The sequence below is a fragment of the Procambarus clarkii genome, chromosome 64 (genome assembly GCF_040958095.1).
Source record: "Procambarus clarkii isolate CNS0578487 chromosome 64, FALCON_Pclarkii_2.0, whole genome shotgun sequence".
Classification (NCBI taxonomy): domain Eukaryota; kingdom Metazoa; phylum Arthropoda; class Malacostraca; order Decapoda; family Cambaridae; genus Procambarus; species Procambarus clarkii.
The window spans coordinates 1,771,035-1,784,431 of NC_091213.1; positions in this window are offsets into that span (position 1 = coordinate 1,771,035).

Below are 13,397 nucleotides of genomic sequence, written 5' to 3' on the forward strand. Positions count from 1 at the left end.
CCGGTAACTACCATCCGGTTTGCGCACCAGCACCACCGGAGACAGCCATGGTGAAGTGCTTGGTTCTATAACTCCCTGTCTTAACATCTTCTGACACTCCTCTCTGATAGTTTTCTTAGCCTGTTCCGGGAGCCTCCACTGTCTCGTATACACGGGCTCGTGATCACATGTTGGAATGGTGTGCTCAATTCTGTCTAACAACCCAATTTGATCGTCGTCCGTTGCAAATAATTTGGGGAACATCCGCAAAACTTCCCGCACCCGTTTCCTCTCTAACTGTGGAATGTGCTGTAAGTCTAGTGCTGATATTAATTTATTCAAATCGTTGGTATCGCAAGGTGGCGTGAGCACCGTTGTGCCGTGCTCCGCAGTCTTACTAGTGTCTCTAACATTAAGAGCGCCACATTGCTTAGTGTCTGTAATAGTTTCCGATGGATCTGATTGAAAGATCGATGTCTCCTCTAAGATAATACCCTGAGACACTCGATCACCCACTCTGAAGCGGTAGGTCTTGTGTGAGAGATTGACTACAGGTATGAGAGCACCTTTGTCCAGGACAACAATTAAGTGGTGGGGAATTAATAGTTTATCAAACCTGCCAGCCACCAGAAGGGTAGTACCAGGCTGGATATGACGACCCACGGCCACCCTAAGGAACCTAAATGATCGTGGTGGGCAAGTCTGCTTGTCAAAAGCATGTAAAATACACGACTTCTTATTATTGTCTGGAAGAGACTGAAACAAAAATTTTGCGTAATTGGCATGATGTTTCTGCTTCCGCTGGATGGAAGCTACAACCGGGGGATGGTCAGTCAATGTCACCGGATAGGATACAGTTCCTAATTTCAACCGGCAATGTCTCGCCCCTTTCTCAGCAGACAGAGAATATGAAAACCTGTGTAAGAAATCCATGCCAATCAAGATATCACCCGGATAAGCAAGATTCTGAACCACTGTACAAGTGTGAGGGTACGACCCATCATGGCCTATTTCAAAATTAATTGTGGCCTGACCCAAGATGTCAATTTGACCCCCATTAACTGCTGTGAGCTGCTTACTACTACATTTAACCCGTGCATGTTTGAATTTGCTGAAGGCTGAACTCTTAATGAGTGTTGCTTGGCTACCGGTATCCAGGAAAGCAATCAAACTCTCACCCTCAACCTGGACTTCAAAAGTAGGGCGACCATCCCTAAAGTAATCTGGTGACGGCACTTCCTTAAGCCGAACACTCGTACACGCTTTCCTAAAATGACCTTTTCCATGACAGGTCCAACATTTCTCCTTACTAATACTACTTAACGTATAAGAAATCTTACCACAAGTACAAACTACCCCCGGGGAGGCAACACTGGGGGGATGGGCGGGGGAAGCAGGGTGGGGGTGGGGAATGTTGGAGGGGGAGGGTATGACAGGAGGTATGAGGGAGGCGGGGAGGGCTGGTGGGGGGTTGAGGGACTGGGCGCCGGGCGCGGAGGGTGGAAGTGGAGGGAGAGTGGAGGGCGCGTGGATGAGTGACACCGACTCGGGGTGGGGCGGGAGGTTGCAGGGCGGGAGGGGTGGAAACTGAGGGGAAGGAGTGTGAGGGTGGACGGGTGGAGCGGGACAATACTGAGAGGGGAGGGGCTGAACAAGCAAGGTGTGGGTGGAGTGACCTTGAGTGGGGATAGTGGGGACGGTGGGAGGAAGTGGAGCAGGGTGGGTGGAGGGAACATGGGCGGGGAGGGTGGGAGGGAACTGGGTGGGGTAGGTGTAGGGAACTTGGGGCGGGAACTGAGAGGAAATAGAGGGGGGTTGCAACCCTATTTTGAACCCCTTCCATTCTGATAACATCTGAGTGGACATATAAAATCAAACAAATCACCAATAAAGATATAATTCCACAAAATAACACAATATCTGTAACTTTGTCACCGAGCGTCATATTAACATGAAAATTTAACACAATGTTCTATGTAACGAATGAACATTAAAAAGTAAATCAGAACAAAGGCACACTCGCTGTACACACAATATACGCCGCGCGGAGCGTCTGCGGAAAGATGAAGGGACATAGGACAGTAACCTTCCTGAGTGGACGAGAGTTATGACCGCGCGCCCAAGATGAAACAGGTGTTGATAACTTAGTATAAACAATCTCTCAGATCGTCGCACGAGAAACACATGTACACATATGTGCACACATGAGACGGCAGGTGCACATACAACCTTATCGACACTGAAATTCCTTACACTTATGAAAATATCAGAGTAAAATAATGAAAATAAAAAGATATAATATACTTAACTATGAATTCCCTTAACTAATTGTAAAACTACTCTCGTGGTGATTAAATCTACGATTGTTCCTCGGTAAGCTACGCCTGCTAACTACGTCTGACCCGCCCTTGGGGAAAAACATCCAACACTAGCAGCCGTCCTTCCTAAGACACAATTCACGACCAGAATGTTTGAGGTCAGTCTCGCTGCCAACATGACCCCCTCAATGATGATAACTCAGCTACACTCTAGGTGACGAAGCACCGTCTGCGGCCTTATCGTTAAGATCTAGAACTCGAGGCAACTCCATGTACCTCAGAAATATATCAGTAAGCGTCCTCCACTGATAATTTCCCAGACAACCTGCCGAACAGATTGCTGTACAACCTATAACTGGGTTGTACACCCCTGGAAGCTATGAAGAGAAACGAGAACTAATTTCTGTCCATAGATTCCAGAGCGACGCGCATACCCCAAACTTTTCATCTAGTTTCCCGTATGTCGCACTAATCATAACACTTAAAATACGTGTGGCCCCGAGCAACGAAATCGCGAGCCCGCCTAAACTAACAAACAACTACGTGGCCAACTGAGCAGCCGGCGCGCAGGACTCCGATAAAGTGTGAACACACCCACACTTCATTGGACCACCGCTAGCACCATTGTAACACCACTCTATTGTAACACCACCCTAAAATGTACCACTATAATGGAACACCACTATAATGGAACACTAAACTATCCTGAGTAACACTTCCTCATTGGTTGCGCTTGGTAACACTGTTATGGGCTGACATATGATGGTTACACCGGAACCAAAGGTACACTGCCAATAAGGAAATGCTAACACAGAGATTAAATACGCTGCCACCATCTGCCTTTGACCATTGAAACTATATCAAGCAACGAGGCAAGAAACATTGCTTGACTTGGAGAGTACTTCTATGACTGTCATTAATTATGAAAACGGTTGTCAGCCACTATATCCAAAAGGCTAAGAGGATTCAACAATTGACACAGACGGGAAATTTAACGAGTTTATTGAGACCAAAATTATGTCAACCACCACTTATAAATGCTACGCTAACACTGGCAAAAAGTTAAGAAATTTGGACATGGAACAAAAACTCAGAGATCACACACATTACCTTAAGCTATCTCTCTCCCGGGCTGAGATGTTCTTCACAGCCCCGCTTTCGATCCCGGTGTACCGCCCTCTGCCCCTCCTATGTTCCTACAGGCCCTCTATATACAACCCCCACAGGGGGGAGGGGGAGATCTGCTGTTGCTACCCACCAAAAGTGTATAAACACTCAAGAAATATTTCAATAAGCTTGTTTGACATTCACCATACACTCTTCAAGAGAGGAGTTATTAATTACGTGTGTGACTGACCTCTGACCTGGCCAAAAGGGGGAGATCCAGGGATGTTTACACATAAGAATCTGGAGTCTAATTCCCTTGCATGAAATATTACATACTTGAAACTATGCTGACTAAGACTAACCCAGGAATTTTTAATCAATATACAAGATAAACCGGAGGTCATCTGGGCTGACCTCTTGGAGAAGGCTTTCCTGGGTGTGAACTCTAAGGGGGGGGGGGAGGTCCTGGGTGTTACAGGATGAGTGGCGCTGCCCAATACTGTCACTATGGCGGTGTGTCCACTCACAGGATGAGTGGCGCTGCCCAATACTGTCACTATGGCGGTGTGACCACTCACAGGATGAGTGGCGCTGCCCAATACTGTCATTATGGCGGGGTGTCCACTCACAGGATGAGTGGCGCTGCCCAATACTGTCACTATGGCGGTGTGTCCACTCACAGGATGAGTGGCGCTGCCCAATACTGTCACTATGGCGGTGTGTCCACTCACAGGATGAGTGGCGCTGCCCAATACTGTCATTATGGCGGGGTGTCCACTCACAGGATGAGTGGCGCTGCCCAATACTGTCATTATGGCGGGGTGTCCACTCGCAGGATGGGTGACGCTACCCAATACTGTCACTATGGCGGTGTGTCCACTCACAGGATGAGTGGCGCTGCCAAATACTGTCATTATGGTGGTGTGTCCACTAACAGGATGAGTGACGCTGCCCAATACTGTCACTATGGCGGTGTGACCACTCACAGGATGAGTGGCGCTGCCCAATACTGTCATTATGGCGGGGTGTCCACTCACAGGATGAGTGGCGCTGCCCAATACTGTCATTATGGCGGGGTGTCCACTCACAGGATGAGTGGCGCTGCCCAATACTGTCACTATGGCGGTGTGACCACTCACAGGATGAGTGACGCTGCCCAATACTGTCATTATGGCGGGGTGTCCACTCACAGGATGAGTGGCGCTGCCCAATACTGTCACTATGGCGGTGTGTCCACTCACAGGATGAGTGACGCTGCCCAATACTGTCATTATGGCGGGGTGTCCACTCACAGGATGAGTGACGCTGCCCAATACTGTCACTATGGCGGGGTGTCCACTCACAGGATGAGTGACGCTGCCCAATACTGTCATTATGGCGGGGTGTCCACTCACAGGATGAGTGACGCTGCCCAATACTGTCACTATGGCGGGGTGTCCACTCACAGGATGAGTGACGCTGCCCAATACTGTCATTATGGCGGGGTGTCCACTCACAGGATGAGTGACGCTGCCCAATACTGTCACTATGGCGGGGTGTCCACTCACAGGATGAGTGACGCTGCCCAATACTGTCATTATGGCGGGGTGTCCACTCACAGGATGAGTGGCGCTGCCCAATACTGTCATTATGGCGGGGTGTCCACTCACAGGATGAGTGACGCTGCCCAATACTGTCACTATGGCGGGGTGTCCACTCACAGGATGAGTGACGCTGCCCAATACTGTCATTATGGCGGGGTGTCCACTCACAGGATGAGTGACGCTGCCCAATACTGTCACTATGGCGGGGTGTCCACTCACAGGATGAGTGGCGCTACCCAATACTGTCACTATGGCTGTGTGTCCACTCACAGGATGAGTGACGCTGCCCAATACTGTCACTATGGCGGTGTGTCCACTCACAGGATGAGTGACGCTGCCCAATACTGTCACTATGGCGGTGTGTCCACTCACAGGATGAGTGACGCTACCCAATACTGTCACTATGGCGGTGTGACCACTCACAGGATGGGTGACGCTACCCAATACTGTCACTATGGCGGTGTGTTCACTCACAGGATGAGTGACGCTGCCCAATACTGTCATTATGGCGGTGTGACCACTCACAGGATGAGTGACGCTGCCCAATACTGTCACTATGGCCACTCACAGGATGAGTGGCGCTGCCCAATACTGTCACTATGGCGGTGTGTCCACTCACAGGATGAGTGACGCTGCCCAATACTGTCACTATGGCGGTGTGTCCACTCACAGGATGAGTGGCGCTGCCCAATACTGTCACTATGGTGGTGTGTCCACTCACAGGATGAGTGACGCTGCCCAATACTGTCATTATGGCGGTGTGACCACTCACAGGATGAGTGGCGCTACCCAATACTGTCACAATGGCTGTGTGTCCACTCACAGGATGAGTGATGCTACCCAATACTGTCATTATGGCGGTGTGACCACTCACAGGATGAGTGACGCTGCCCAATACTGTCATTATGGCGGTGTGTCCACTCACAGGATGGGTGACGCTGCCCAATACTGTCATTATGGCGGTGTGTCCACTCACAGGATGAGTGGTGCTGCCCAATACTGTCATTATGGCGGTGTGACCACTCACAGGATGGGTGACGCTGCCCAATACTGTCACTATGGCGGTGTGACCACTCACAGGATGAGTGGTGCTGCCCAATACTGTCATTATGGCGGTGTGTCCACTCACAGGATGAGTGACGCTACCCAATACTGTCACTATGGCGGGGTGTCCACTCACAGGATGGGTGACGCTGCCCAATACTGTCACTATGGCGGTGTGACCACTCACAGGATGGGTGACGCTGCCCAATACTGTCATTATGGCTGTGTGTCCACTCACAGGATGAGTGACGCTGCCCAATACTGTCACTATGGCGGTGTGTCCACTCACAGGATGGGTGACGCTGCCCAATACTGTCACTATGGCGGTGTGACCACTCACAGGATGGGTGACGCTGCCCAATACTGTCATTATGGCTGTGTGTCCACTCACAGGATGAGTGACGCTGCCCAATACTGTCACTATGGCGGTGTGACCACTCACAGGATGGGTGACGCTGCCCAATACTGTCACTATGGCGGTGTGTCCACTCACAGGATGAGTGACGCTGCCCAAAACTGTCACTATGGCGGTGTGTCCACTCACAGGATGAGTGACGCTGCCCAATACTGTCACTATGGCGGTGTGTCCACTCACAGGATGAGTGCCGCTGCCCAATACTGTCACTATGGCGGTGTGTACACTCACAGGATGAGTGACGCTGCCCAATACTGTCACTATGGCGGTGTGTCCACTCACAGGATGAGTGGCGCTGCCCAATACTGTCACTATGGCGGTGTGTCCACTCACAGGATGAGTGGCGCTGCCCAATACTGTCACTATGGCGGTGTGTCCACTCACAGGATGAGTGGCGCTGCCCAATACTGTCACTATGGCGGTGTGTCCACTCACAGGATGAGTGGCGCTGCCCAATACTGTCCCTATGGCGGTGTGTCCACTCACAGGATGAGTGACGCTGCCCAATACTGTCACTATGGCGGTGTGTCCACTCACAGGATGACTGGCGCTGCCCAATACTGTCACTATGGCGGTGTGTCCACTCACAGGATGAGTGGCGCTGCCCAATACTGTCACTATGGCGGTGTGTCCACTCACAGGATGAGTGACGCTGCCCAATACTGTCACTATGCCGGTGTGTCCACTCACAGGATGAGTGACGCTGCCCAATACTGTCACTATGGCGGTGTGTCCACTCACAGGATGAGTGACGCTGCCCAATACTGTCACTATGGCGGTGTGTCCACTCACAGGATGAGTGACGCTGCCCAATACTGTCACTATGGCGGTGTGTCCACTCACAGGATGAGTGACGCTGCCCAATACTGTCACTATGGCGGTGTGTCCACTCACAGGATGAGTGACGCTGCCCAATACTGTCACTATGGCGGTGTGTCCACTCACAGGATGAGTGGCGCTGCCCAATACTGTCACTATGGCGGTGTGTCCACTCACAGGATGAGTGGCGCTGCCCAATACTGTCACTATGGCGGTGTGTCCACTCACAGGATGAGTGACGCTGCCCAATACTGTCACTATGGCGGTGTGTCCACTCACAGGATGAGTGGCGCTGCCCAATACTGTCACTATGGCGGTGTGTCCACTCACAGGATGAGTGGCGCTGCCCAATACTGTCACTATGGCGGTGTGTCCACTCACAGGATGAGTGACGCTGCCCAATACTGTCACTATGGCGGTGTGTCCACTCACAGGATGAGTGGCGCTGCCCAATACTGTCACTATGGCGGTGTGTCCACTCACAGGATGAGTGGCGCTGCCCAATACTGTCACTATGGCGGTGTGTCCACTCACAGGATGAGTGACGCTGCCCAATACTGTCACTATGGCGGTGTGTCCACTCACAGGATGAGTGGCGCTGCCCAATACTGTCACTATGGCGGTGTGTCCACTCACAGGATGGGTGACGCTGCCCAATACTGTCACTATGGCGGTGTGTAGACTCACAGGATGGGTGACGCTGCCCAATACTGTCACTATGGCGGTGTGTAGACTCACAGGATGGGTGACGCTGCCCAATACTGTCACTATGGCGGTGTGTCCACTCACAGGATGGGTGACGCTCCCCAATACTGTCACTATGGCGGTGTGTCCACTCACAGGATGGGTGACGCTGCCCAATACTGTCACTATGGCGGTGTGTCCACTCACAGGATGGGTGACGCTGCCCAATACTGTCACTATGGCGGTGTGTCCACTCACAGGATGAGTGACGCTACCCAATACTGTCACTATGGCGGTGTGTCCACTCACAGGATGAGTGACGCTGCCCAATACTGTCACTATGGCGGTGTGTTCACTCACAGGATGAGTGACGCTGCCCAATACTGTCATTATGGCTGTGTGTCCACTCACAGGATGAGTGACGCTGCCCAATACTGTCACTATGGCGGTGTGTCCACTCACAGGATGGGTGACGCTGCCCAATACTGTCACTATGGCGGTGTGACCACTCACAGGATGGGTGGCGCTGCCCAATACTGTCATTATGGCTGTGTGTCCACTCACAGGATGAGTGACGCTGCCCAATACTGTCACTATGGCGGTGTGACCACTCACAGGATGGGTGACGCTGCCCAATACTGTCACTATGGCGGTGTGTCCACTCACAGGATGAGTGACGCTGCCCAATACTGTCACTATGGCGGTGTGTCCACTCACAGGATGAGTGACGCTGCCCAATACTGTCACTATGGCGGTGTGTCCACTCACAGGATGAGTGGCGCTGCCCAATACTGTCACTATGGCGGTGTGTCCACTCACAGGATGAGTGGCGCTGCCCAATACTGTCACTATGGCGGTGTGTCCACTCACAGGATGAGTGACGCTGCCCAATACTGTCACTATGCCGGTGTGTCCACTCACAGGATGAGTGACGCTGCCCAATACTGTCACTATGGCGGTGTGTCCACTCACAGGATGAGTGACGCTGCCCAATACTGTCACTATGGCGGTGTGTCCACTCACAGGATGAGTGCCGCTGCCCAATACTGTCACTATGGCGGTGTGTCCACTCACAGGATGAGTGACGCTGCCCAATACTGTCACTATGGCGGTGTGTCCACTCACAGGATGAGTGGCGCTGCCCAATACTGTCACTATGGCGGTGTGTCCACTCACAGGATGAGTGGCGCTGCCCAATACTGTCACTATGGCGGTGTGTCCACTCACAGGATGAGTGGCGCTGCCCAATACTGTCACTATGGCGGTGTGTCCACTCACAGGATGAGTGGCGCTGCCCAATACTGTCACTATGGCGGTGTGTCCACTCACAGGATGAGTGGACGCTGCCCAATACTGTCACTATGGCGGTGTGTCCACTCACAGGATGAGTGGCGCTGCCCAATACTGTCACTATGGCGGTGTGTCCACTCACAGGATGAGTGGCGCTGCCCAATACTGTCACTATGGCGGTGTGTCCACTCACAGGATGAGTGGACGCTGCCCAATACTGTCACTATGGCGGTGTGTCCACTCACAGGATGAGTGACGCTGCCCAATACTGTCACTATGGCGGTGTGTCCACTCACAGGATGAGTGACGCTGCCCAATACTGTCACTATGGCGGTGTGTCCACTCACAGGATGAGTGGCGCTGCCCAATACTGTCACTATGGCGGTGTGTCCACTCACAGGATGAGTGGACGCTGCCCAATACTGTCACTATGGCGGTGTGTCCACTCACAGGATGAGTGACGCTGCCCAATACTGTCACTATGGCGGTGTGTCCACTCACAGGATGAGTGGCGCTGCCCAATACTGTCACTATGGCGGTGTGTCCACTCACAGGATGAGTGGCGCTGCCCAATACTGTCACTATGGCGGTGTGTCCACTCACAGGATGAGTGACGCTGCCCAATACTGTCACTATGGCGGTGTGTCCACTCACAGGATGAGTGACGCTGCCCAATACTGTCACTATGGCGGTGTGTCCACTCACAGGATGAGTGGCGCTGCCCAATACTGTCACTATGGCGGTGTGTCCACTCACAGGATGAGTGACGCTGCCCAATACTGTCACTATGGCGGTGTGTCCACTCACAGGATGAGTGGCGCTGCCCAATACTGTCACTATGGCGGTGTGTCCACTCACAGGATGAGTGGCGCTGCCCAATACTGTCACTATGGCGGTGTGTCCACTCACAGGATGAGTGGCGCTGCCCAATACTGTCACTGATGGCGGTGTGTCCACTCACAGGATGAGTGGCGCTGCCCAATACTGTCACTAGTGGCGGTGTGTCCACTCACAGGATGAGTGGCGCTGCCCAATACTGTCACTATGGCGGTGTGTCCACTCACAGGATGAGTGACGCTGCCCAATACTGTCACTATGGCGGTGTGTCCACTCACAGGATGAGTGACGCTGCCCAATACTGTCACTATGGCGGTGTGTCCACTCACAGGATGAGTGACGCTGCCCAATACTGTCACTATGGCGGTGTGTCCACTCACAGGATGAGTGGCGCTGCCCAATACTGTCACTATGGCGGTGTGTCCACTCACAGGATGAGTGGCGCTGCCCAATACTGTCACTATGGCGGTGTGTCCACTCACAGGATGAGTGGCGCTGCCCAATACTGTCACTATGGCGGTGTGTCCACTCACAGGATGAGTGGCGCTGCCCAATACTGTCACTATGGCGGTGTGTCCACTCACAGGATGAGTGGCGCTGCCCAATACTGTCACTATGGCGGTGTGTCCACTCACAGGATGAGTGGCGCTGCCCAATACTGTCACTATGGCGGTGTGTCCACTCACAGGATGAGTGGTGCTGCCCAATACTGTCACTATGGCGGTGTGTCCACTCACAGGATGAGTGGCGCTGCCCAATACTGTCACTATGGCGGTGTGTACCACTCACAGGATGAGTGGTGCTGCCCAATACTGTCACTATGGCGGTGTGTCCACTCACAGGATGAGTGGCGCTGCCCAATACTGTCACTATGGCGGTGTGTCCACTCACAGGATGAGTGACGCTGCCCAATACTGTCATCTATGGCGGTGTGTCCACTCACAGGATGAGTGACGCTGCCCAATACTGTCACTGGCGGTGTGTCCACTCACAGGATGAGTGACGCTGTCCAATACTGTCACTATGGCGGTGTGTCCACTCACAGGATGAGTGGCGCTGCCCAATACTGTCACTATGGCGGTGTGTCCACTCACAGGATGAGTGACGCTGCCCAATACTGTCACTATGGCGGTGTGTCCACTCACAGGATGAGTGACGCTGCCCAATACTGTCACTATGGCGGTGTGTCCACTAACAGGATGAGTGACGCTGCCCAATACTGTCACTATGGCGGTGTGTCCACTCACAGGATGAGTGGCGCTGCCCAATACTGTCACTATGGCGGTGTGTCCACTCACAGGATGAGTGACGCTACATGGTACAATAGGAGGAACTACCATGAACAACCACACATACGAACAACAATTAATAGAATGAACACCAGAAAGTATTCCAGTGAGTAACACCAAATATAGTGAGCGCCAACAATGGTAGGTGACCCTTCCCCTTGAACCCCTTCTCCCTCCCTGGCCCCGCCGGCCCCCAGGGGACCTCCCCTGACAACCCTGCGGCAACCTGTTGTGGCGTGTGGTTGGCCGCCCCCTCCCCCCCCCCCCTCACACACACACACACACACACTCCAGGTTACTCAGCTGCCTCACTAACTCACCCCCATCCCCTCATTCAGCCACACCTACTCACCTCTCTCTCTCTCTCTCTCTCTCTCTCTCTCTCTCTCTCTCTCTCTCTCTCTCTCTCTCTCTCTCTCTCTCTCTCTCTCTCTCTCTGTCTCCTTTACCAGAATTGCTTCTCGTCTACCTCCACTTGTCTTCCTCCACAACGACCCCTCCTCCAATATCACCCCACCAGAGCTTACGGCGCCGTAGTCACTATTAGGCAAGACACCCCCCAGCGGTCACCTGATAACCTGGACGGCCCCGCCACTCAGAGCCCGCCACTCAGAGCCCGCCACTCAGAGCCCGCCACTCAGAGCCCGCCACAACAAAACACAACAGTGCATTCACGGTGGACATGCATTCACGGGCTGGAACTGGCCAGCCCTCGCGCGCTCACAGTCACCCGGTCCTCTTGATACAGCCCTCGCGCGCTCACAGTCACCCGGTCCTCTTGATACAGCCCTCGCGCGCTCACAGTCACCCGGTCCTCTTGATACAGCCCTCGCGCGCTCACAGTCACCCGGTCCTCTTGATAGAGCCCTCGCGCGCTCACAGTCACCCGGTCCTCTTGATAGAGCCCTCGCGCGCTCACAGTCACCCGGTCCTCTTGATACAGCCCTCGCGCGCTCACAGTCACCCGGTCCTCTTGATACAGCCCTCGCGCGCTCACAGTCACCCGGTCCTCTTGATACAGCCCTCGCGCGCTCACAGTCACCCGGTCCTCTTGATACAGCCCTCGCGCGCTCACAGTCACCCGGTCCTCTTGATACAGCCCTCGCGCGCTCACAGTCACCCGGTCCTCTTGATACACCCCTCGCGCCCTCACAGTCACCCGGTCCTCTTGATACACCCCTCGCGCCCTCACAGTCACCCGGTCCTCTTGATACAGCCCTCGCGCGCTCACAGTCACCCGGTCCTCTTGATACAGCCCTCGCGCCCTCACAGTCACCCGGTCCTCTTGATACACCCCTCGCGCCATCACAGTCATCCGGTCCTCTTGATACAGCCCTCGCGCTCACAGTCACCCGGTCCTCTTGACACAGCCCTCGCGCCCTCACAGTCACCCGGTCCTCTTGATACACCCCTCGCGCCCTCAAAGTCACCCGGTCCTCTTGATACAGCCCTCGCGCCCTCACAGTCACCCGGTCCTCTTGATACAGCCCTCGCGCCCTCACAGTCACCCGGTCCTCTTGATACAGCCCTCGCGCGCTCACAGTCACCCGGTCCTCTTGATACAGCCCTCGCGCCCTCACAGTCACCCGGTCCTCTTGATACAGCCCTCGCGCCCTCACAGTCACCAGGTCCTCTTGATACAGCCCTCGCGCCCTCACAGTCACCCGGTCCTCTTGATACAGCCCTCGCGCCCTCACAGTCACCCCGTCCTCTTGAATCACATGTTAACGTATAAATCGCCTTAGGCCAAAACCCACTATACCACATATCCTGGCGGCTTGCTAAATTGACGTGATGTCCCGTCTACTGTCCGTGTGTCCTCGGTTAGGTTCGGGCAATTCAGTACATCAGTTTGATTTGATTTGATTTTTTTATTCAGGTAAAGGCAAGTTCGGGCAAGTTTATTGACGTAGTGAAGGGTGGAGTGGACGGGCTGCTGCAACAGATACACACTGTGGACGGACGGACGGATTCCGTCCACACACTGTGGACGGAATGAACACATGAAATCTATATTTATAAAATAGAATGT